The 26,860-nt window shown below is 41.5% G+C and overlaps 1 protein-coding gene and 1 long non-coding RNA gene across 3 annotated transcripts in view; both read left to right on the top strand.

The window, feature by feature from the left end:
- The window catches only part of TMCC3 (transmembrane and coiled-coil domain family 3), a 216,139-nt gene that overhangs the window by 40,261 nt on the left and 149,018 nt on the right, over positions 1 to 26,860 (top strand). The gene's annotated exons all lie outside the window — the stretch shown is intronic.
- On the top strand, positions 1,382 to 23,814 carry LOC135977212 (uncharacterized). Its single transcript, XR_010594542.1, has 3 exons — positions 1,382 to 1,508; positions 23,479 to 23,563; positions 23,762 to 23,814. It is a non-coding gene; the product is annotated as an uncharacterized LOC135977212 (long non-coding RNA).

Genomic DNA, 26,860 nt, shown 5'->3' with positions numbered 1-26,860 from the left:
GTCTCTAGCAAAAAACTAGAGCTATAAGATGCGTCTGAAACAAGGCAATATCTGGTGAGAAGGCATTTAACCTGTTTAAACAGGTTCTCCAAGTCCTAAAATTCAGATTATAAACTAATTCAATTCCATCCTTGTGCAAAGAGAGAACTAGCATTTCTGGGAGACCACTTTAAGCCCTGGGATCTATTGCTGTGCTTCTGGAAAGTAAAGCTTTAAAATTAATAGCAACAAGAGGGCTTGTAGTTTTTCTTACATTCTCCTCAAAAGGCACCTAAAACCTTACTCAAGGCAGAGAATCAAGGTTGATTGGCTTCTGATTTCATCTTCCTGAATTATTTTACCCTCATATTACAAACTGTTACCCCTCATGCTAATTGGCCCAGATTTCTCAGCAGTAAGCTCGAAAAGCATCAGCAGAAAAGGGGTGAACATTTGAAAGAGAACACTGTGAGGACTGGTCTACATGCAAAGTTTGCACCAGATCAGCTAAAGGCATGATTCTATAGCAATTGAGTTACACTGGTACAGCTTTGTGTGTGGACACTCGCAAGTGCAAGGTAAACCAATGTGAGTGTTCACACAGGAGCTTAACTAAAGGCAGGTCTACAGTATGGGCGCTACAGTGGCACAGGTGCAGCGATGCAGCTATGCTGCTGTAGTATAGACACTCTCTACGTTGACGGAAGGGCATTTTCCTTCCATGTAGATAATCCATCTCATCAAGCGGTGGTAGCTAGGTCAACAGAAGCATCCTTCACACCCCCTGAATGACATAGCTAGGTCATTTTAAGTGTAGACCAGGCCTGAGTAATTTTTTAGACCAATTTAAACTAACCAGGTGCAACTTTGCTGTGTAGACTAGCCTGAAGAATGTATGTGCAGATTGTCTGGAATAGGCAGATACATACATAAAAGGCATAAAATTAACATACAGAGCCTAAGTCCCCACTGCCTTGTTGACTTATTTACAGCTGTGAAGAGTGAGCGTAAAATTCAACTGCTCTGATGTGGTAGTATTTTACACCCAGTTTACACCTTGTCATTTACACCTATGTATAATGTGAGATGCATGAAGCCCCCAAATTCGTACATTCTTGGAGTCCGTACATTCTTGGAGTCTCTGTTCTTCTCAGCAGAAGGAAGCACGCTGGATTGAGTTGGAATTTTTCCATTCAGACACAGACCTCCCCATTCTGAATTTCCAGACATCCAGATAAGCACCTGATCCTCTGAAGCATGACAACGAGGAAAGAGTTGGGGATGGGATATGCTTGGCTTGGGAAAAATGTCGCTCAGGTGACTACTCTTTACTTTGAGACACTTGGGTCCTTTACAAGTTTAGATTGAGAAATGTTTCACTTTGAATCTTTTAGGTACAGAAGTCAGAAGAGAGAGCGAGAGAGAGCACTCTTCTGTTATAAGCAGAGCTCTCAGAAGGTGCTTGGCTTTGGAGTCACCATGCCTTGCTTGAACATGAAATTGCTGTTAGCAGTGGTCTGAGGAATTAGGTGAACTTTCACTTTTGCATTATTTATTAACTTTCCAATTCCATTTGTCAAAGGATAAAGATGAACCTTCCCTCTCCCCTAAGAATGCATTTATTCCAGAATTGGGATGGAGCTCTGCTGGTGTCCTCAGTTTGCTTATAACCGATATGAACAAGGACCCTGGGGCATTAGTTTGTTGTGTGAAATGTGCTGCCCTCTGCAGAATTTAAGAACGCCAAACAGCTATTTAGACTGGTTTAAGGAGATTGTCAATCTCTTTCCATTGCCCTGTTTGTTGTGCAGGTCATCTCTTGATTCTAGATAGTGCATCCCAGTTTCAGCAAAAGATTCCCCTGGTACGTTTTTACACACTTTTCAAGCAGGCTAGTAGCATTACTTGACATTTGCAGGCAGCCACATAGGTGATCCTGCTGGACTTTCCGTCATTACTATTGAATGCCAGACAGTCTCATCTCCTAAAATCTCAACTGCAGTAACATAGCAACACCTGTCTTTGTGTCTGCTCCTTCACTGAGTTCTAAATCTAACGCCTGTCGTGAGGGAGAATAACATGGAAGTGAAGGTTGCTTGCTGTCATCTCTCTCTGCCAGCAATGCCCCTCTGCCATGTACATTGGCCAAACCAGACAGTCTCTACGCAAAAGAATAAATAGACACAAATCTGACATCAGGAATCATAACATTCATAAACCAGTGGGAGAACACTTCAACCTCTCTAACCACTCAGTGACAGACTTGAAGGTGTCCGTGTTGCAACAAAAAAACTTCAAAAACAGACTCCAAAGAGAGACTGCTGAACTCGAATTAATATGCAAATTAGACACAATTAATTTAGGCCTAAACAGAGACAGGGAATGGTTGGGTCATTACATTAATTGATTTCCCCCCCCATGTTAAATTCTCCTCGCACCTTTTCCCCCCACACAGAGTCTGGATCAATTTAGTGCCCAGCCAGATTGGTCGCAGAGGGGAGCCAGGCTCTATCTGTCGCGATCCGATGCTCCTGGAGTGTGGCAAGATGAACCCAAAATTCCATGGCCAAGCACCCTGTTCTTATAGGGGTTTTTTTTCTGTTGAAGCCTATGGATTTTGCTGTGTCAGTTTGTGACCGGTTACTACTTAATTGGTGTAAACATTCCAATACACCTTGAGAGGGTCATCCTGTCCTTTGTTCCAATTTAATCAGTTGTCCTTGGGGTGCCAGCCTTCACCTCAGGGTCGTCAATCTGCCCTTCATTATGGATGTGCGTTGATGATTCTTTGATGTCCTTTAAGTCTCTTCACTCCTTCTTCCTTGACTCTGGCTATAACAATGGCCGTCACACCTTATTTTTTCCTGATGCATACATTCCTCATTCACACAAACAGATTGAGAATACAAACAGTAGTATTTTATATCGAGCAAAAAGGCATTGCAAATTAAACCTTGCTAAGTTTTACAATCAATAACCAAGACAACGTACATTGAGATCCAGGCATTCAATGTTCCTCTAATCTACTTAACATAGACACAATAGAGAATCCTGTCTCTTACTTACTAAAACCTTAAAACAAAGAAATGTATATTTAACTAGAGTGCCTATATTGTAATACATATAGGAAACCATAGTAGACATTATAACTTACCCTAAAACAAAAGGGTGACCATAATCAGTCATAAGGATTGTTCTGGTCTCATTCCTTTCTGTTATTCAAAAAGGGTGGCTGACAGGATGAAATCAAATCATACATTAATTCTCATAGTACATTATAAAATCCAGCTCCTACAGAAATCCCAACTGAGGTAGGGGTTCCGTTGTGCTAGGCACTGTACGATGCATAGTGAGAGACATTTCCTGTCCACAAGAGATTAGTCTGAACAGACAAGATTGACAAAGGGGCGGGAAGGGAAATTAGAAACACAGAGAGGTAATGGGACTTGCCCAACGTCGCAGAGCAGGTCAGTGGCAGAGCTGAGGTAGGGACAAGGTCCTTATCCTGAGGCACTTTCATTCATAATGGGTAAACGTCAGCAGTGATACTATCTCATAAGGAGTCGGGGCTTGATGAGACTGAGTGCACATTGCCCTGCTGAAGCTTAGTTATTCAAGGGCAGCTATTAGGAGATTATCCACCAGAATGCTTGCTTCTGTAGGAGTGTCTTTTCTCCTGAAGACTTTACAGTGGAAGAAAGATGAGACAAAACAAGGGGAGAAGAGGAAAGGAAAACAGACCAATATGGGGATGAGATGATTAAGGGCCCTGAAGGTGAGGACAAGGAGCTTGGGTTTGATGTAGTAAAAGAAAGGGAGTGAGTGGCAGTATTCAAGAGGTGGAGGGGGAACTGATGTGGCCAGCACACTAAGGGAGATGATTTTAGCAGTGGCACTTTAGAGAGAAGTTGGGAGGGCAGGGAAGAGGAGGTTACAGTAATAAATGCATGATGACCAAAGCATGGTATAATATGGGGGTCTTTATCTGTTAGCGCCCCCTTGTGGTGGGACAGGGAGCTACATCGATTTGGCTGTGCCCCCCAGTATGCCAGCACACTCGACTCTACATTTGTCAAGTCCTCATCAAGGACCGACCCCTCCCGGCCGGATCCTCAATAGTCTCTGTCTCTTGTAGGATAATGGGGAAGTGGAAGTTCCATGGCTCCAGTAGGGGCTAATCAGCACTAGTTCCCCTGAGTTTAGAAGGCTTTTCTCTCAGGGGCCCTGGCTGGGTAGGTAGGGGAACCCAGGCCTGCCCACTCCACTGGGTTCCAGCTCTGGGCCCTTGTTTGGAACAGCCAGAACCAGTGCCTTGTGGTTTCTCGAGTCACTTCCTCCCTCTCTTCCCCAGCTTCTTGTCCTGCTTCTCCCTCTTTGGTGGGCAGGGTCTCACCAGTCTTCTGGAGGGATCCTCTCTGGCAGCCACATCATCTGCTTGCCTTGCAACCTTTTGGCAGCCCCACGGTAGCAGGATAAATCAGCTCTGGCTGAGCAGGCAGGCAGTTGCTTTGTTAACCCTTCGGCTGCTGAACCAGCATGGGTATATAGTTCCCATGACATCATGGGCAAGGGCCTTAGCATCAGGAACAGAGAGGAAAAAGGAAGATTTTGCTGGTGTGCAAGAGCTTGGATGTTGAGAGAGATGCTGAGAACCATACCAAACCAACTCCCTCTTCCATCTCCCCTCGCACCCTCATTGCACGTGTGAAATCAATGTCTGGCTTTTTAAACATTGTCTCTGTTAGATTATTTGTTTGTGTTGCACCTTGAGTGTCTCTCTGAGGATCGTGGAACCATAATATAAAATTGTGATTACATGAAAACTGTCTTATGCAACCTCTCAAGGAGCTGATTAAAAATTGATTCCTTAATTGAGGTGACCTTTGAGTAAAGGTGTAGAATTGTATTTAATACTTGTGAGGACACTTTGGAGTGGCCTCTTAATGTAGGAAGTTGTCTAGCAAGGTTAATCTCTGTAATACTATTGTTGTTATTTAAAAATAATACCCCGTTGCCCTGATCTTTGAGTCCCCTGTGGTGCTTGATGCTGAAACAAAGGGGGCAGTGAGCAGAAGCTGCTTTGCTCTCCACCAATCCCAAGAGCTGCTGTGGGCCAGCAAGTCTGAATAGCCTTATAGCTGCTCCAGCTTAAGCTAGCTGGTGATAGCTCCCCTGGGGCCTTTACACCCACTGAGGGTCACGAGAGCACAGCATGCTTTGGCCACACACCTCACGCCCACCCAAGTCACACTTCTGACTCAGGAGAGGGTGGCATTGAGCTGACTAAACAGGTTTGAAGGAAATTCCCAGCTGCCTGGACAAGGAAGCTTTATCCTCTCTGCGTGCTGTGTCAGGGACCAGGCCCATGGTATCCAAAAGTGAATTTATTGAGATGCCAGGAAGATGGCGGGGAAGATGCTCTCTTCTAAGATTTGTAAATTGTTTTCCTAATTCTTCCTCATTTAAAAGTGGCTGTTGATAGACTATACTGAAATGGTTACATCTTCCGTGGTAGAAAGTACCATTCCTTCCTGCTTGCATGAATTGCCAGCCTTGGAGAATGGCACAGTGTTGGCTTTTTAGAGAAGCAGGTTAGAATATTTTGTTTGAAAAAGAATGTTTTTTTTGCGGGGGGAGCAAACGGGGGAGGGAGGAGGAAGAGAAAATCAGCCTGACTCAGTTATCCATTTCAGTGACCCAAAAAATCTACATTTTTATGTTATTCAAAGGTGCTTGGCTGCAAACAGACCTATACATACAGTTTTCTAAAACTTAAAAAGGTTCATTTGGAATTAAGATAGTACTAAAAACAAAACTGCTAGACTTTCAGTGAATGTGACGCGGAAGTCAAAAATCCTTATCAGCTTGTGAAACTGATACTGATTTATATTCAAGTGGAATTTCCTAGCCTTTCACAGAGTGTCTGCTGATAGACGCATCCTTTTGATTTTTTTTTCCACATACACTATCACTCTAGTATGGTGAGTAAATTCATGCTGGAACCTATTGTTAATTCTTTCAGTTGCAGCACGATTTTGCCTGCCGAGAGAGACTTCCACTGTAGCAAATATGTTCAAATCGAGAATGTTTAGTTTCCACTGGAATGAGATTTTTTCTATGTCCCTTCAGACTGACTGTCTGGTTTTAGTGAGTTCAGCTCTTTTGTTGCACTCTAAAAAGGAACCTGTTTTTTCCGTTCATTATTTTCCCCAAGCCTATTTCTCTGGGACTGACACAGGGACACACACAATCTTATAGCAAACCTGCAGGAAGTCTTCTGGAGTGAAACAAGCTTAAACAGATAACTTAATGCTGCATCTTTTGTTACATGAGTAGTCTCTCCTCCTACAAGTAGTCCCTTTGACATCAAAGATAATGGTTGCAGAGCTGGGCTCAGGTACAGATAGAACAGATTCATTCTTGGATCTGCACCAGCTTCTGCTGATTCCCATAGACTCACAGGCTCGAAGGCCAGAAGGAATCATCCTGATCATTTAGTCTGACCTCCTGCACATTGCAGGCCACAGACCCTCACCCTGTCTGTAGAAGGTCCATAACCTCTGGCTGAGTAACTGAAGTCCTCAAATCTTGATTAAAAAACTTCGAGATACAGATAATTAACCATTTAGTTCATACCTGCAAGTGACCTGTGCCCCATGCTGCAGAGGAATGTGAAACACCCACCTCTCCCAACGATCTCTGCCCATCTGACCTGGGGGAAATTCCTTCTCGACCCCAAATATGGCGATCAATTAGACCTTGAACATGTGGGCAAAACCCACCAGCCAGACACCTGGGAAGGAATTCTCTGTAGTAACTCAGAGCCCTCCCCAACTAGTGTCACATCTCCAGACGTTGATGATATTTGCTAATAGCAGTCACAGATGGGCCATATGCCATTGTAGGGAATCTCATCATAGCATCCCCTCCATAAACTTATCAAGCTCACTCTTGAAGCCAGTTATGTTTTTTGCCCCCACTGCTCCCCTTGGGAGGCTGTTCCAGAACTTCACTCCTCTCTTGGTTAGAAACTTTTGTTTAATTTCAAGCCTAAACTTATTGATTGCCAGCTTATATCCATTTGTTCTTGTGCCAACAATGGCCCTTAGCTTAAATAACTCCTCTCCCTCCCTGGTGTTTATCCCTCTGATGTACTTCTAGAGAATAATCATATCTCCCCATAGCCTTCATTTTGCTAGGCTAAACAAGCCAAGCTCCTTAAGCTTCATCTTGTAGGGTAGGTTTTCCATTCCTCTGGTTATCCTAGTAGCCCTTCTCTGCACCTGTTCCAGTTTGAATTCATCTTTCTTAAACATGGGAGACCAGAACTGCACACAGTATTCCAGATGAGGTCTCACCAGTGCCGTGTACAGGGGTAATACTAACACTTTTCTATCTCCACTGGAAATACCTCACCTGATGCATCCTATGATTACATTAGCTTTTTTCATGGCTGCATCACATTTTGCAGCTCATAGTCATCCTGTGTTTGACCAATACACCCAGGTCTTACTCCTCCATCGCTTCCAACTAACAAGTCCACAGCTTATAGCAAAAATTCTTGTTGTTCCCTAAGTGCCTAACTTTGCACTGTTGCGTTTAATCCATTTCTATTACTCCAGTTTTCAAGGTTGTCCAAATCTTCTTCTTTATTGGCAATAGCTTTTAACATTCTGTCATCTGCAAATTTTATTAGCACACTCCTTCTTTTTGTGCCAAGGTCATGAATGAAAATGTTAAATCAGATTGGTCCCAGGACTGATCCTTGAGGAACTCCACTAGTAACCTCCCTCCAGCCTGACAGTTCACCTTTCAGCATGGTCTATTGTAGTCTCCCCTTTAACCAGTTCCTTACCCATCTTCTCCAGTCTAACTAAATAATTTTCCATGTGGAACTGTATCAAATGCTTTACTGAAATCCAGGTAGATTAGATCTACTCCATTTCCTTTGTCTAGAAAATTGGTTATATTCTCAAAGAAAGAGATCAGGTTGGTGTGCATGATTTACCTTTTGTAAAACCATGTTGTATTTTATCCCCGTTACATTATCTACATCTACTGATGTAGATCCTGCCACAGAACTGCAGTGGTGGAAAGTCTGCCAGAAGAGTAGGCCACTGAGGCACAAAATGGCCACAACCTGGCCTCTGCTAGAACCATCTGAAAGTGGGACGGGTCTGCCAAAGAAGATGCTTATTTACAAACGTCACTTTCCACTACAGGGACTCGTATTGGAATTTAGACCTGCATCCCTCTCCCAAACAGAGGTCAGGTGACAACCATGTTGCCTACTCCTTCCTGAGCAGTTGTTTTTGTTCGGAACAGTGATTCATAGTGAACCATTTCTCTGGAATGCTGCCTTAAAATGGAGTTGATTCATTCTGGCTCATCATGGATTAGAAGAACTTGGCTGTAGCAACTGGTGAGAAAACACTACATTTGGCAGTTTCTGCGATTTGACAGGAAAACAGACCAATAATTCATTGCGTGAGAAGTCACATGACAGATGTTTGTTACTTAGCTGTCTTCAATGGCTTTCAAAACTCAGCATGAAATTGAATAACTTAGTTTTAAAAAAAATTAACTTTCCGTGAAAACACCTTGTATTCAAACTTCACAATTTTAAAAAAATACAGAATATAGAACCCACCATATGAAAAGTAATACTGAAAGGCCTACAAAGCACAAATATATGTATATGTATATAGATATGAGCATGTGCACAGACTCATGCATTCTGACAGCCATGTCCTGTTCTCCAATGTGCATGCACTGCTCCCATATTTTTTTAAGAAAGGGTACACCTCTATCTCGATATAACGCTACCGGATATAACACTAATTCGGATATAATGCGGTAAAGCAGTGCCCCGGGGGGGGTGGGGCTATGCACTCCGGCGGATCAAAGCAAGTTCGATATAACGCGGTTTCACCTATAAGGCAATAAGATTTTTTGGCTCCCGAGGACAGTGTTATATCGAGGTAGAGGTGTATTTATTTAGAAGAATAGCATAGATCTGAAGATGCATAATAGAACTAATTAGGGCAATATATCCTAAAAGACTATTGCTGAGAAGCCACAGATGTCATTCTTTGCAGATCTGTGTAATTTAATATTGTCAGATTATTTTAGTCCTTGTTCCAGTTAAGGCTCCGATTCGGCAAGATATGTAAGCATGTGTGTGACACTTTCATGGGGTGTCCAGAACTGTAAATCACTGTTACCACTTTGCCTCAGCATAGAAGGGATCTGCTGGTGCTAAATGGAATGACAACTCCCTGCCACTCCACGTTGTTAGCCAGCTCCACAGATTCCTCAGGATCCCAACAGTCCTAACTTTGCCTTGCAGGTCAACCCATGGTGCATTTCAAAGCTCCCATGCTCTCCAGAAGCATTTCCCTGCAGCATCCAGCCCATCACTGCTCATAGAAATTACCAAGTGTGCTGTCTCTAAAGAGTGCTTAATTTAACCAGAAATTGACACTCTTCTGCTTAATGTAGCGGTACTGAGATGTACTTATGGTAAAACAACGAGCACTGAGATTTAAATGATAATAAGCAAGAATAATAGAGACAGAAATGATTACAAATAAAACAAAAGTATAAAACGCTTCTGAATGACTAAAACTTAACAGGCTGCATCCTTGACTAAAGAGAAGTCTCTCACCTGAAGCAACCTTTCAGCATCACCCACCCACACTGCAAAAGATACAAGGAGAGATGGCCTCTTTGTCCCCTAAGTGATGGATAACTATGATGTCTTTTTGTGTCTCCTTATGTTCCTCAAAGTTTGTCTTTGTCACCAGATGAACCCCTCGGGTTCAGACTCCAGTGTCTTCCCATGCTGATTTCACATCCTTATATTAGTTTGTTCCTCTTGTTCATTTTCAGTGCCAATTAACTGCCTATTGTCTCTGCCATCACCATACTCAGTTTACATTAGAGACAGGGAGATAACTATCTTCCCCGTTGTCTGGAAAAAAAATCTGTTTTTTCCTTTTGTATGGTTATAGACTTTAAAGCATAGTATCAGTATGTATCCATAATTCTTTTTATTCCTATTTCACAATGATAATTAATGACCAGTGTGTCACAGGCTTTCATTAGGTATCTCACATGACATTCTTTACAGATAAATATCATGACAGCAATATGTTAGGTGTAGTGAGTTTGTCAGGTTTGATACGGGTTGCTGTTACGTGACAGTGATCCCTTTGCCAGTGGGCATTTAGGGGCACAACATACATAACTTGTTAAGCACATGTACAGTCCCTGTGACTTCAGCTAAACTACTCATCGCATCCTGAAGTACCTTGCTGAATTGTTCCATAGTGTGCCATTCATATGGATTCATAGACTGGCTTCCCAAAGCCTACCCCAACTCGGGCAGCACAGCCACCCTGCTTCTGCAGGATCTGGGGTCCTCTGCAGCCATGAAAGAGGAGACAGAACGTGCCCCCAAAGTAACCAGCTAGAATGGGATCAGAGGGGATAACATTACCTTTATTTTCACAAGTATTTGTGTATTTAATTGCATTGAAGGGAGGTATATTTAATTTCATTCTTTCTTTGTGGAAATCTCTCCTAGAAGTAGGTGGGGTGTGTGTGGGGGGGGGGTGTGTGTGTGTGTGTAAGAGCTTGTTCTTTTCTATTTAGTAGCTAATCTTTAAGTCTTTGCTTTAATGTTTTCTTTTGCTGGTTACATACTGTATTGCTTTCAGAGTTACCTTTTGACACATTGCGTGAGAGGTATTACATAAGAAGGGCATGGAGTGGTAATAACTGGATGGAAAAAATAAGCAGACTTGGGAGATCTGGAAAGTGCAAACACCATTTTGAGCTAAATCACTAGTCTACTGTTTGGAATAGGCAAAATGATATGTTTTGGAGTAATTTCCTGGTATTCAAACATACACTGGAGGACTCCTGCTATTAAAATATCGACTCCGTGCTTCGATTGAATAGAATCCAACAAATGTTTTGTTCCAATTTTCCTTATTTTAATTCATACAAAACTCAGTTTCATGTCCATGTACATTATATTATGCAGTGGTTTCCTCCCTTTACCCAGTTTATTATTCTATGTTTTATTATATTTAGTAATTTATTAAAAAGGTTTACTACCTTTCTGCAGCATAGTGAACAAGAAGACTGCTGTTTCCCTGTGTTATTCTCACTGAGTTAATTGCATCACTTCATAAATAAATTCAGTTAATTGAGGATGTAGTGTGACATTTTATATTAGAGAGACTGCAAGTCTAGTGTCTCAGCAAGCACATAGATTCTGCTGCTCAGAAGGAATTACAAATTTGGTTCAGACTCCCTGGTATTGGTTGGTTCTGCTACAGTGTTAGTAATCACATACAGCTGAGCACACTCATGGCTCTCTGGTTTTGCTTCTTTGGAACAGGAAAAGACTGTAGGGTGGAAAGACCTTTTGGTACCTCAGTAGAACTGTGCCAGGGTGTGTTACACAAAAACGGTTACTACAAACTGAGAAATAGCATCAATAGGGGAAAGACTACAGTGGAATCAAGCCTCCCCTCCATCTCCAATATCTGTCTTCTACCAACAAACCAAAAGAACATAAAAAATCATTATTAACAGTACTGACTCACCTGTGTGTTTGTACACGTTTTTATTAGGCAATGTTTGTAGCATCTTTGCATGCTGGAAACCGTGGAAATTAGAGGGGCACTTGATTTGCAATGTAGACAGTTTTTAAAAAATGTGTTAAAAGTAGATTCCGGTACTGCTTTTGCCTCTGATTCTCCTGACCCTTTTTTGGTTTTCTTTCCAGTAATCTTTGATGTTATAAGTAATATTAACAGATTTACAAAAAATTAAGTGTGAATTTTAGTTTGGCAGTCGGTTCCTTTTAAATACAGTGCAACAAACTCACTCCTAGTGATGTTGAGTGGATAGCTATTGTCCTAATTCTTGCACAGATTTTGCTTACCTTTTCTAGCTGATTTCTTCTACCTCCAATGTTTGCGTGCTTCGTACTGTATCTTTTTTTCCCAGCTGTAATCCTTGTGAAATATTGTAGATTTGGCAGACACTCAGAAATATGCTTTCCAATATGCCAAGTAGTGTATGCCTTTCATTTATCACTTTGCAGTTAAACAAAGTATTGCAGAATGTTTCTTCAATAACCACTGGGCTAAAAAAAACGAACAAGAGAATTTCCTTGTTGATCATCTTTGTTTTCATTGTGTCCAATTTTTAAACCTATGATGGCAAAGAAAACACTTAAAAGTTCGGTCATTAAGATACTTAATAGCATTAGTTTTCAAAATCCCAGAGGGCAAGCAGACAAATTGGAATTCATTTCACGATAGACTTTTAATTTGATGCTACTGTTGGTGCATTTAGTGCTTGTTATTGTAGTGGCTTTCAAATGATGAAAGCAGTGGTGTGCATTGTGCTTTTCCACCATCTGACATAACTCAGGCGTTTGCTCTGCACATGTTGCTGTGAATCATTGAAACGAGATCTGTACACTCCCCATGCAGGGTCTTCGCCAAGTCCCTCTTGATCCTTACAAATCCTGGCTCTTTTCTCCTCTGCTCTGTTACTCCTTTCTTCTCAAAGGGCTTACCTCACCCAACCCTCCCTAGACCCACCACCCTAGACAACTTCCATGTATTGTATGTGATGCCATATGGTAACTCTAGACCAATGTATGGTACTCATATGTCCAATCATTCCAAACTCTTATCACTGGTTTGCTTTTTTGATGACTACCGTGCAGTGAATGCCTTCATATTTGAATTAGGGGTCTGCAAAATGAGAGTATAGTGACCATCAGAACAAAAATTCAGTCTATGGCCATACATATGTAAAACATGATTATTTCCCCATATGTATCCACATTGTTTATCTATAAAAACGTCACAGGAAAGGTACCTATATTTACTGAAAAAAGAAGAACAGGAGTACTTGTGGCACCTTAGAGACTAACAAATGTATTAGAGCATAAGCTTTTGTGGACTACAGCCCACTTCTTCGTTTGTTAGTCTCTAAGGTGCCACAAGTACTCCTGTTCTTCTTTTTGCGGATACAGACTAACACGGCTGCTACTCTGAAACCTATATTTACTGATGTTCTTTTTTTCCATTTGCTGTTTCTGCCCACATTGGTTTGTAAAAGGATCTCTCTAATATAAAATCAATTGTTAGAATCAATTGTAAGTTCATTTCAGATCGTTGACCAGAACTGTATTGGTGACAGCTATATTTTTAAATACAGTATTTATGACTTGTTAAAGGTTGAAATAATTTCCTTTGCCCATTTGATGAATTGAATCAGTTTTTTTTCTCCCCAGCCAACATGTTATGCTCATACAAAGCACACGGGATCTTTATAGAGGAAGGTAAATACACACAGTGTTTATTGAGAATACCACAGTTAGCATATGCTTTTTACACACACACACACACACACACACACACACACACACACACACACACACACACACTCTCTCTCTCTCTCTCTTCCCCCCCCCTCTCTCTCTCTTCCCCCCCCCCCCTGCAGTGATGTTTATAGTTACCAGTCCAGAGTCTGGATCCATCTAGTGGCCAGCCAGATTGATCGCAGAGGGGAGTGGGGTTCTATCGGTCACGATCCGATGCTCCTGGAGTGTGGCAAGACGAACCCAAAGTCCTATGGCAAAGCACCCTGTTCTTATAGGTTTTCTTCTCTGTTGAAGCCTATGGATTTTGCTGTGTCACTTTGTGACCGGTTACTTCTTAATTGGTGTAAACATTCCAATACACCTCCGAGAGGGTCATCCTGTCCTTTGTTCCGATTTAATCAATTGTCTTTAGGGGTGCCAGCCTTTACCTCAGGGTTGTCAATCTGCCCTTCATTATGGATGTGTGATGATTCTTTGATGTCCTTTAAGTTTCTTCAAGTTTCTTCCTTGACTGGCTATAACAATGGCCTTCACACCTTATCTTTTTCTAATGCATACATTCCTCATTCACACAAACAGATTGAGAATACGAACAGTAGTATTTTATATTGAGCAACAGGGCATTGCAAATTAAACCTGTCTAAGTTTTACAATCAGTAACCAAGACAATTTACATTGAGACCCAGGCCTTTAATGTTCCTCTAATCTACTTAACATAGACACAATAGAGAATCCTGTCTCTTACTTCCTAATTTGTAATACATATAGGAAACCATAGTAGCTTTATAACTTATTCTAAAACAAAAGGATGACCATAATTAGTCATAAGGATTGTTCTGGTCCGTCATTCCTTTCTGCTATTCAAAAGGGGTGGCTGACAGGATGAAATTAAATCATACATTAATTCTCATAGTACATTATAAAATCCAGCTCCTACACAAACATGAATATATAAGAGTGGAAGATAATAGGAATCCCACTGTAACGAATCCCACTGTAACCCCAGCCCTTCATCACGGCAAAATGTTCTGTTGTTGGCTTTATCAGGTGTTCTCATCTGAAGGAAATAAAGTAATGGCTTCTAAACTAATCTAGCAGGCATCTGGTACAATACATTCCCAAAGACTATTCCTACTGGAAGTGCTATGGCCTCTGTGTTCCCTCTGGATAAATTTCTTCTTCTCATGTTTATATAAGCAAACAGGATATGGTCTTGATAGATTCACTGTTTGGGCACATTCCCTCTGGCACCACAGGGCAGGTGATGGGGTCATCGGCTACAAAAGAGAGACTGCAGCCTGCGTATCTACAGACTACAAAGGGTCACACCCTATTAGTTCCCCTCCAACCATACAGAGGCGTTCTTCCTATGCATTCCTCTCCACCTAACCTCCTTAGCTTTAGTAGTACTGCCCCTTCCATCATTGTGCTACCACTGGATAGTAGGGCAGTGGCTTCATTTTTTGGAGATCCCTTACTGGAGGAGAAGAGTCAATGCTCCTTTGAACAGGAGTAAGTATGGAATGGTGTTGAAATAAGGAAATGCCAGACAGGGCAGCTCTTCTCTGATTATTTCCCCTGTTGCCTGACCTCACCCCCTTTTCTTGTGGTCCATCTGTCGTGCTCATTTGGTCCTGATCCAGGGAGTTTTTCCATTGACTTCAATGGTGTTTGGATCAGGCCTATATTGCAGAGGAGCTGGTGGTAGATCTGCAGGAGTAACTTTCTGCACAGCCCCCTTTTCCTCTTAATGAGGCTGGTGGAAGACAGGGGTCATAAGCACTATGCAGACAGACTGATCAGGTTTTATTGGGCATATCTACACGACTTGAAGGTTCTGTGATATTTGCTTCAGGGCTCCCAAATAAATAAATGTTCCTCTGCAGAGCCCAGGATGGCAACAGAAGGAGGAGGGAACATGACATATGAAATTGCTTCACTTCTTCACAGCCATCTTCCTTGATGAGGAGCCCGTCAGCACCACACCTTAATTGGCCAGAGGTCCCTGTTGAAGTGGTGGTGATTTACGCCCTCCAAAGGCCAGATGTATCCTCTCCAAAGTATTTCCAGACCCAAACTGCCCAGGAAGTGGGAACCCGGAGCCAAGATTTTACCTTTTCTGGCCAGCTCTTTACAAAACGTACCGTTTTTCTAAAGAGTAGAAGTTTAGTGAGCTTAAAATGCAGGTCTTCCTCTGCACATACTGCAGAGCATTGTAGGATGATGACAAGGCCACTTAATGAACCTGTTGACTGTTTTGTATACTAATGAGGCACAATAAGCAAGCAGACATTATTCTGTGTTGGGCCCCTGTGAATTCCCCATGCCTCCTTAAAGGCATTTGTTATTTCTTACTGCAATTCTGTTTGAATTTGAATATGCTTGGTTGATACTGATTTACATTTAAAAGAGAAAGAAGCCTCTAAAATCTCCTTTGGTGATCAGTGTATTAGAATTGCCAGTGACTGTGTTTGGATTCCACAGGACTTTGTCAAAGGGGCAGCCAGGAATGGTGGTGGGTTTTTAAAATGATAGCGGCTCTTTTCCCTTTTCAGGGAACTCTTTTTTCAGTTCTTTAGCTCATTCTTGTTGGCTCTGTACATTTGCTGCTCTCACTCCCCCTCTTCTCTCACATCTTTTCTCCTGTAATTTTTCTCTCCCTATCACTTTCCAGCAAGCTCTCCTGCCTTCTTTAATTCTAATCTCCTTGCTTTTGGCAAAGAAGTTCTGGCTCTCCATTAAATCTATCACTGAGAGAGCAGCTGAGAGGTCTGTGAGGCCCCTGATTGACTCCTGAGGCCCCATCATGCTGTTAGTTTTGCGTGCATAACCCCCACTGAAATGAAGGGTGTGGGTAACTGATGGGACAGTCAGACCCATGAGCTCTACTGTCAGTTCTGATATTGATTGTCCCCGTGGCCTTGGGCAAGTAATTTAAATGCTAAGCATCAGCTTTCCCACCTGTACAATGGGTACAGTGACACTTCCTTAACTCACAAGGGTGGTGAAAGTATGCCAGGTTCTGATTTCATTGACAGTGGAGTAAACCTAGGGCCTTGCCTACATTAGGGCTGTAGCATTGGTCTGGCTACATTAGTGTAGTTGCACCAGTGTAAACCATGAATTGCACCAATACAGCTTACCCTGTCTTAAAGCAGAGATAAGCTTCATCTATATGAGTCTGGGTTTACTGTGGTGAAGTTTATCTAGACTAATGATTTTTACCAGTGGTGTTACACCAGTGGCTAAAGCATCTACCCCAATTAAATTACCCTGGATTTCTACTGGCAGTAACTAAATCGGAATGTGGCCCAAACGTTTATCTCACAAAGCACTGTGGGAGCATGAAGTTTGATTATCTTAGAGGGACATGCACATTAAAGTCTCCAAAAGGGTAAAACCAAAAGGCAATTCACAATCGGGAGTTTCAGGTTGATTCGACCTGAATCAGAATATTTTGTTTTGAACTCAGCTGAAGTGTTTTGTTTTGAATCCGTTCAGCAAAGCATTACATTGTTGTATTTCCTATCCGTGCACTGCCTCCTGGGAGTTGTAATTCAGGCACCAATTCTCTCATATGGGCTGAGCTTCCTGGAGGACACCATCTCCCATAATGCAATATGGGGACTCCCCTCTGACTCTGTGTGGTGCATCATGGGAGTTGTATGACTCTGGGTGCCTTATGAGAAATGTAGTCCCGCCAGGGAGCCTGGCCCATAAGGGAGAATAGTAGTATCTGGCTCCTGAATTAGCACTCCCATGAGGTGATAGCACGATGGAAAAATGCAGTTTAAATTGACTCAAAATGAAAGGTCATTTCAACAAACTAAAGTTAAACCATTTGATTTGAAGTGTCAAAATGTCTTGTTTTGATTGCATATGTTGAAACAAAACATTTTGACATTTTGCTCCAATTTGGGACAAAATAAAATGTTGAAATTTCCTGCAGGAGACATTCCAATTTTTTCTGCTCTAAATGAAATTTGGGTTTAATCAACAAAATATTTGATTTAGATATGTCTGATGAAAAATTGAAAAATGGAAAATTTTGATTCTGTGGAAACTGCATTTTCAATTGGAGAAAGATTTTAAGTGAGTACATGTAATGAGTCAGAAAATTCAGAAATGGTTACAAAATAAATAAAGATAAAATGCTTACTGATACCTAATGAAACAAACAAATATTAGATTCAATTTAACAAACTACATTCGATTCAAAGCCAAGTTTTCTCACCACATGCTTTCAGTAGTCTTACTGATCAGGCTCTTTAGGTCATGACCCCTACACCAGAGTCCAATGGCAGTTTCCTTTGTCTCTCTTCAGGAGCAGTGAATGCTATGGGAAGGGACAGAGAGAGAGGGATGCCTTGCTGTGTTTGTCCCTCCTTCAGGGCCAGTGCTACTATTAAGGCAAATTAGGCGGTTGCCTAGGGGGCCAAGATTTGGGGGCGCCAAAAAGTGGTGCCTTTTTTTTTTTTTTAAGTGTTCCTTACGCCCCCTCCCCGAGCGTGCGGTCACTGCTCCACTTCTCCCGTCTCCCAGGCTTGCAGCACCAATCAGCTGTTCAGCGCCGCAAGCCTGGGAGGGGAGGAGAATTAGAGCGGGGGTGGCGTGTTCGGGGAGGAGGCAGAGCAGAGGTGAGCTGGGGTGGGGAGCTGCCGCACGGCTCCCCGGGGGGGGGGGGGGGGAGCTGTCGTGGAGGGTGTGTGGCCTCAGAGCAGAGGGGGGGTGCCTCAGCCTGTCGGGGGGTGGGGAGCTGCCGCAGGGCTGGGGCGGGGCACAAGGTGGAAGTTTCGCCTAGGGCACGAAACTTACCTGCACCGGCCCTGCCCTGCCCTCCTTTTTATAGTTTCAGTCCCCCTCTTGAAAAACCTTTTCAGCTGAGAATCAGGAGCCAAAATGTCTACGTGGAAGGATGTTCCCTGTTGGTTTTTTTCATCTGTTTGAACTTTGCCTTTCCTTCTTGCTTGATGACTCTGGTTACTGCTTAAATGCAAATTAAGCAGCGCAGACATTTCTTTGTTTAGGACAGATCTGTTTGCCAACTTCTGTTTGGGCAGGGCTGTGGAGTTTGGAACATGTGTTAATAATACCATATAGGGGAATCTTAGAACTTCACATACAATGTTGCCACACATTTTATGAGGACAGTACTGACGAGCAAATTATGAATTTTTAAATGATACCCCACAAAGCATACATTGTACAAACTTTGTTACAATAGTGTGTAGAGTGTGAACACAGAGGTATATTCTGTCAGAAGATCTACCTAGAACTCTAGGTAAGGTAGGCATGCATGTAAACCTTTTTCTTTTGTTATCCTTTGTTCCTGTAGTTAAGATTAAACAGTACTTTGTTTTAAGAAGGCTGTCTAGGGTCACTGTATTATGCACTGTTCATAGACTGCTGAAGTGAAGAACTCCAGTTGGATCTGCTGTGCAAGCATGATTGGTACACAGGGTACCGTGGCCTAGGAACTGGTCTAAGAGTGGGAGAATCACAGGATTCCACATTGGAAAAATAAAGGCACAAGGCCAAGGGAATAGACTTGGAGAGATGAGAGAGGGGTCAGGGATGCTCCTGTTACTGTGACAGAGTAGTTAAAAGAACACAGTCAGCGTAGGTGGTTACGTTGACTTACTTAAAACCATTCCAGTTAAAGACCGAGCAACCTTTAAATAGTACGTCCTGAAATTAAAAGAAAATAAGTAATCAAGATTTTTTTTCTGTTCTTTGGATGTTTAAATTTTTCAGCCAGGCAGAAACTGAGTAACTATAAAGGGGGAACAGTGAAACACACTGTATTGGCGCACAAAGTGCGGTAAATAAATGTTCCCAAGTAAACCAACTCAACAAAACATTGTTTCCCCACTAATTTTCAGTTTTAGTGATCTTAGCTGTTATTTGTAACTATAGTAGGTACACATTTTTGAGGCATTGTGTGATTATTTGTGTGTGTGTGTGTGTGTGTGTGTGTGTGTGTAAGTTGCCTTTAGAATTGCAATAATCCACCGGAGAACTTGGAGTAAATTTACAGCTAAATTTGATCAGCCCTTTAAAAAAAAAAAAAAGTGAAGCGAGGGTAGAAAGAGTCGCATCATTTAAACTGAAAAACACCGTCCAGTTGTCTCAGACAGTGCACCATACAGACTTGGGTTCAATTCCTGCCTCTGCCACAGACCTGATGGGTGGCCTCAGAGATTCATAAATTCCAAGGCCAGAAAGGAACATTGTGACCACGTGGTCTGACCCTTTGTGGAACAGAGGCCATAGAACTTCTCCAGAATAACTCCTAGAATGTATCTTTTAGAAAAACATCCAATTGTGATTTAAAAAGTGTCAGTGATGGAGAATCCACTATAACCCTTGGAAAATTGTTCCAATGGTTAATTACTCTCCCTGTTAAAAATGTATGCCTTATTTCCAGTCTGCATTTGTTTAGCTTCTACTTCCAGCCATTCGATCGTGTTATACCTTTCTCTGCTAGATTGAAGTGCTCATTATTAAATATTTGTTCTCCATGTAAAGGCTTATGGACCTTGTGCAAGTCATTTAATCTTTCTGCTCCTGATCCTGCAAACACACACATGCTTAACTTTACTACCATGAGTAGTCCCATTGAAATGAATGGAGCTACTCATGTAGTGTAGTAAAGCTAAGCACATTGGTGTTTGCAGAATCAGGGCATCTGTACCTCTGTCTCTCTTCCCACATATTGTCTTTGTATATTTAGATTACACAGATCTTCAGCAGAGGGACTCTCTCTCAGTATTGCCAACTTGCAGGATATTGTCATGAGTCTTGCAATATTTTTTTCTCTAAGCCCTGTTTTCCAGTATCTTGCGATTTAAGTAAGAATCTTAGCTCTCATTTTAAAATAAGTACATTTATAGCCCTCATTGTAGGAAAAAAGCTTGAAAATGTGAACCTGAAAGGCTCAGAAACCAGGAGAGCAAGAGAGAGAGAAACCCCAAACAGCCCAGCATTTTTTATGTTCAGAGGGACTCATAACTGCTTTGGTCACAAACCTCTTTGATAATTGGTGTGGCTGGACATACCCTTCAATGAAGAAAATTATCAGGATTAATAACAAACCCTGTACTTAAGACAAAAAGGGTTTGTGAACCTGCCCAGGAATTTTGGATTGGGTGGGTGGAACAGTTTTGCTGAGGGATGTTTATGCAGGCAGAACACACAGAACTGAAAGAGAGGCAAAGATAGAAAGCAAGTAAATCAAGTGGCAGCCTGTAAGCATGGTGTGATGCTAGAAAAATCTAGAGAAAAAGCTTTCAGGTCTATTGGCTAAAGAGGCGTGGGCCTATAAACTAAGGGTATGTCTACACTATCTGCTGGATCAGCGGGCAGCGATCGATCCAGCAGGGATCGATTTATCATGTCTAGTCTAGACGTGATAAAATCGATCCCTGAGCACTCTCCCGTTGACTCCTGTACTTCACCACCGTGAGAGGCGCAGTTGGAGTCGACGGGGGAGCGGCAGCATTCGACTCACTGCAGTGAAGACACCACGGTAAGTCGATTTAAGTACGTCTACTTCAGCTACGTAATTCACGTAGCTGAAGTTGTATAACTTAGATCGATTCTTCCTCTTCCCCCCCCCCCCCCCCCCCACACACACAGTTAGACCAGGCCTAAGAAACTGCTCCTTTTTTTCTTTGTTCCTCCTGCTTTCAGAGATGCCGGACTTGGTATGTTCCTTGTAAATAAACAAGACTGCATGAGACTCTATCAATTTCTACTTCCAACTGGAACATCCCCAGGGTCCCAAACTTAGACTGGCCACTTGGGTCAAAAAGAGGCAACCTTATGTAAAATCTCATGATTTTTAAGCCAGTCTCATGAATTTTGGGGGCCTGATTCATATTTTAACACTTTGGGCTGGTGATATTGGTCTCTTACTATGTATTTGTACAGTGCCTAGAATAATGGAACCCAGTCTTGGCTGGAGCCTCTAGACTCTACTGTAATAAAAATATTGAAGTACTGACATGTTAAGATGGCAGTAAAGTTAAATTAGCTTTAGTCTTGTGCACCTGTCTTGACTGATTGGCTTGTTTGGCTGTAACTAAACCACTTACAGCACTTCTAGTGAGAGAACCTTTGCCACAAGCAATAAGGGTAATTTCCTGGTCAGTAGGGTCAGTCAAAATGTTGTGGTTTTTTTTGTTTTGTTTTGTTTTTGTTTTTTTATAGTGTTAAATAAATGGCAGTGCCTTCTATTCTTTTTCCAAGCCTCCAAAAGAAGTTGATTACACAAGTGCTTTAAGACAACTTGTTTAATCTCTCTCACTCTATTATGCAATCTGGCAGTACCAATAACAGCTTGGAGACTTCATGAATTGTTTATGAAGATTTTGCATTGCTAAGCAATCGCTTAATAAAATAAAAGTTCCTAGGCTGAAGAAAAATAGGACAGATGCCAGAAAGATACTTTTGAGTAGTGCAGAGACAATAGGCATGTAATCAGAGTGTTTCCTCAATAGAAGATATGTTACAAAATACATTGTAATGGATATGTTTTTTTTTTAGTTAGGCTCTAGTCACTGGTTTGTATGAGTGTGATTGACATGGGAATTCAACATCCTTTAAGGCAGCAGTTACCTTATTACTTCCATTTCTCTGACTAGGTATGACATAAAGGCACCTGGATTACAGAACTTGGAACCTAAGAACTGCCATGATTCAAGGGTTAAATGGTCACATTACCTACTGTTAGCAACAACACAAAGAAGCAAATACCACCTGATAGAGAAAAATTAGGAACAATCCATATCTCCAAACTAGGGTCTTTAGTGTAGTCTCTGCACATTTTTCCTCCACCAGAACCTGCCCTACTCTACCTTCCCTCTGCTAACTCTCTGCTTTTCTAACTTCAAGAAGGTTCCCAGGCTGCTCTGCTCTTAAAGGCATACCATCACACACTCTATGCTCTGTTCTCCCCTGTTCCACCAATCTGACTTGAAATGTTAGGTATTAGTTTAATACATATTATTGATTTGTTTAAGGTGCTGATTTTCACCTGTAAAGCCCTTAGTGGCTTAGGACCAACCAGGGAGATCAGTTCTCTCCTCATTTGATACTGCTGCACTTGGTACTGGTGTAAGTGAGAGGAGGCTGCTATCTGTCTAGGTACTTTATCTCACCCTTATCACCATGTTATGGGATCATTTATCCTCACAGGACCCTGTGAGTAGAGAAGTACTGTCTCCATTTTACATGGGCACTGAGGCACAGGGTTGATTAAATGATTTGCCCTAGCTCACACAGGAAGCCTGTGGCTGAGCCAGGAATTGAATCCAGGTGTCTTGAGTCACAATCCAGTGCTCTATCCTCTGGATCATCCTTCCTACCCAGGGCATTCTCTATGAACCCCCCCCTTAGCTTTGGAACCCACTTCCCATCTTGGTCTGAGAGAGCCAGAATCCAGTGACCTTCAAGGGATGCAGCAGCATTCCTCTTTCTTCTGAGCATTTGCCAGTGGGGACCAATGACAAGGGTGATTAACAGTTAGAGAGGGAGGACTGTTCTAAAATGCCTGGTTATATGGGATGGAATTGTTCCATTTCCGTGGAAGGAAAGACTGTGCATAATGGAAGGATTTTTTTATATTTGTATTAGGGCTGTCGATTAATCGCAGTTCACTCGCAGTTAATTTTTTTAAATTAATTGTGTAATTAAAAAAATTAATGGCGATTAATCGCACTGTTGAACAATAGAATACCAATTGATATGCATTAAATATTTTTGGATGTTTTTCTATATTTTCAAATATATTGATTTCTATTACAAAACAGTGTACAGTGCTCACTTTACATTATTATTTTGATTACAATTTGCACTGTAAAAATGATAAAAGAAATAGTATTTTTCAGTTCACCTCATACAAGTACCTTAGTGCAATCTCTTTATCATGAAAGTGTAACTTACAAATGTAGATTTTTGTTGTTGTTACATAACTGCTCTCAAAAACAAAACAATGTAAAACTTTAGAGCCTACAAGTCCACTCAGTTCTACTTCTTGTTCAGCCAATCGCTCAGACAAACAAGTTTGTTTACATTTACAGGAGATACTGCTGACTGCTTCTTATTTACGTCACCTGAAAGTGAGAACAGGCATTCGCATGACACTTTTGTAGCCGGCGTTCCAAGGTATTTACGTGTCAGATATGCTAAACATTCATATGCCCCTTTGTGCTTTGGCCACCATTCAGAGAACATTCCATGCTGATAATGTTCATTAAAAAAATAATGCATTAATTCAATTTGTGACTGAACTCCTTGAGGGAGAATTGTATGTCTCCTGTTCTATTTTACTCACATTCTGCCATATATTTCATGTCCTAGCAGCCTCGGGTGATGACCCAGCACATGTTCGTTTTAAGAACACTTTCACAGCAGATTTGACAAACCACAAAGAAGGTACAATGTGAGATTTCCGTGGATCGATACAGCACTCAACCCAAGGTTAAACAATCTGAAGTGCCTTCCAAAATCTGAGAGGGATGAGGTGTGGAGAATACTTTCGGATGTCATAAAAGAGCAACACTCAGATGCAGAAACTACAGAACCCCGAACCACCAAAAAAAAATATCAACCTTCCCTGGTGGCATTAGATGATGAAAATGAACATGCATCAGTCTGCTCTGCTTTGGATTGTTATTGAGCAGAACCCGTCATCAGAGGATGCATGTCCACTGGAATGGTGATTTAAGCATGAAGGGACATGAATCTTAGCTCATCTGGCAAGTAAATATTTTGTGATGCTGGCTACAACAGTGCCATGTGAAAGCCTCTTCTCACTTTCAAGTGACATCGTAAACAAGAAGCAGGCAGCATTATCTCCTGCAAATTGTAATCAAACTTGTTTGTCTGAGCGATTGGCTGAAATAGGACTGAGTGAACTTGTAGGCTCTAAAGTTTTACATTGTTTTAGTTTTGAATGCAGTTACTTTTTGTACATAATTCTACATTTGCAAGTTCAACTTTCATGATAAAGAGATTGCACTACAGTACATCTCTACCCCGATATAACACTGTCCTCGGGAGCCAAAAAATCTTACCGTGTTATAGGTGAAACCGCGTTAGATCAAAATAAGTTTGATCTACCGGAGTGCGCAGTCTTTCTCTCCCCTCCCCGAGCGCTGCTTTACCGCGTTATATCCGAATTAGTGTTATATCGGGTCGCGTTATATCAGGGTAGAGGTGTATTTGTATTATGTGAATTGAAATAAACTATTTCTTTTGTTTTTTGCAGTGCAAATATTTGTAATCAAAAATACAAAGTGAGCACTGTACTCTGTTTTCTGTGTTGTAATTGAAATCAATATATTTGAAAATGTAGAAAACATCCAAATATATTTAAATAAATGATATTCTATTAATGTTTAACAGTGCAATTAATTGTGATTTAATTTTGTTAATTGTTTGACAGCCCTAATTTGTATTATAAATTACACGAAGGGTGCCTAAGAGGAAATGGGTAATTTAGAATTATGTATTCTAAATTAATCAAATTAGAATGTGATGTCACCATCAACAGCCCCATGCATTAGTGTTAATTGGTGCTGTGCTAGTCCATCCAGAGGTAGATTATACTGTATAGTGTTAATTTTGTTTGGCCTGAAGCAGGTGGCACAATGATAACCAGCTAGACAGGAAATGCTGCTCTCTGCTGTCAAGATATTACCATTGATCTCATTAGGGCACCTGACAGGAAACAGTGCAGGGAAAATGTCAATTTTAAATTCAATTAAAATGAAGTCTAGGAAGTTTAGGAAGAGGTGGAAAGGGCAGATTAAAGATACCACTGAGAGAAAATCCACTGACTATGGTTGAGCTGTCAGGTGTGGTTTGTGTTGAAGGTACAATTTGGGATCGGTTTGTGACCAGCATAGTAACTAGCACAATTTTAACGCAATGCAATAGCTAATATGTTTGTCTCCGAGAGCTGGTTTTATAAAATGGGGAAGAGGCACAACAAGTCCTTGATGTGGTCAATAAAAAGGGAATCAGTTCATTAGTAGTATTAGAATGATTGTTAATTAGAACTAATTTACTGAAGCTGGAGTTGAGTGGGTTGGGGGAGAACCTACACGCATACCTAGGACCATTATGCCCATAAGCAGAGGAAGAGGGAGACAAAGTGGCTGCCCTTCTTTGGGCTCTGATTCACCAAGGCACTTGTGGATGTCCCTAACTTTAAGCATGTGAGTATCTCCAGTGAGGTCAATGGGATTACTCACATGCTTAAGTACCTTGCTGGATGAGGGCCTTAGTGCTTATTTTCTCATTGACTGTGCAAGCTGAAGAAGCATACTATGTAATGCCACTTTTCCTGTTTAAGATGAGGACCAGCTCTAAAGCAAAGTGACAGGCACAGTTTTTTACTTCTGAGTATTCATTAATAATACTCAGTGTTTGCACCTAGCAGACATGAAACTTATTAACCGAGAAAAGAGTTGTCATGAGATTCTTTGGCCTGTGATATGCAGATCAGACTAGATGACCATAATGGTCCCTTTTCGCCTTGAAAGTCTATGGATTCTATTAATTTCATTAATCAGTTCTCTTTGGTTTTTAAAAAAGGCACTGATCACTTTAGATCTGTTCTTATTGAGAAAGCTCCTTTTGATTTCCCCATATAATTATAGTTACTGCACAGTGGCAGATAGCAGTTTTGAGCTTTGCTGCTTTTCCAGAAAGGGCAGGGGAGTCACACAAGGTATGGTAAGTGGAAGATTTAAATATGTCAGGGTACCTTAAAAATCCGGAATCTAACAAGTAAGGCAGTATATCCCAACATGGACATGGAGAAGGCTTTTAAAATGTTACTCCATCATATGGAGTTATGGTAATTGTGTGGGACTGGGAATTGCCAGAACCCATGACCAAGGCCCATGTGGTGCCACAGTTCCCCACAAACTCAGTCTACATCTGTCTTTCCGCTAGCTCCCATGATGTAACAAATTTGGCTTTTTAATGTCCCCAAGAATCATTTGTGACAAAGTAAAATGAGATCTGGCCATCGCACTGAAACTTATTTCCTGGATGGCCACAATACTGCAAGGCAAAATCTTGTGACTTCTGGTCCCCCGAATGGATCCTTTTGTGTTTACATTTTTCCACGGGATTTTTCAATGTCAAATATTGAACTACGTTGCTTTATCCAAGTTTATGTGAATTATAGTGTTTGTGGCTTTATTCAGATATCTGCAGGATTCAAATACACAGTCCTAATGAAGAGTATATTCCTGAAGCAGAAATGCTATGAGTGCTGTCAGTGACACTTCTGAGCCCTTTTATGGCTAGTGGGATGCGCTTGTTAAAAGCTTTATATCTAAAGCAGCCAACACCAGAAGAAAGCTCTTGATCTCACGCCACTGAATTGCAGGGAGATTATATTGCACCTAGCCATTCAGCCAAGCCTCTCTCCCAGAGATATTCCCT

This window comes from Chrysemys picta, chromosome 1 (assembly GCF_011386835.1).
Source record: "Chrysemys picta bellii isolate R12L10 chromosome 1, ASM1138683v2, whole genome shotgun sequence".
In the NCBI taxonomy this organism is placed as follows: domain Eukaryota; kingdom Metazoa; phylum Chordata; order Testudines; family Emydidae; genus Chrysemys; species Chrysemys picta.
Note: the sequence above shows the minus strand (reverse complement) of the source record. Positions and strands in the feature narration are given on the sequence as shown.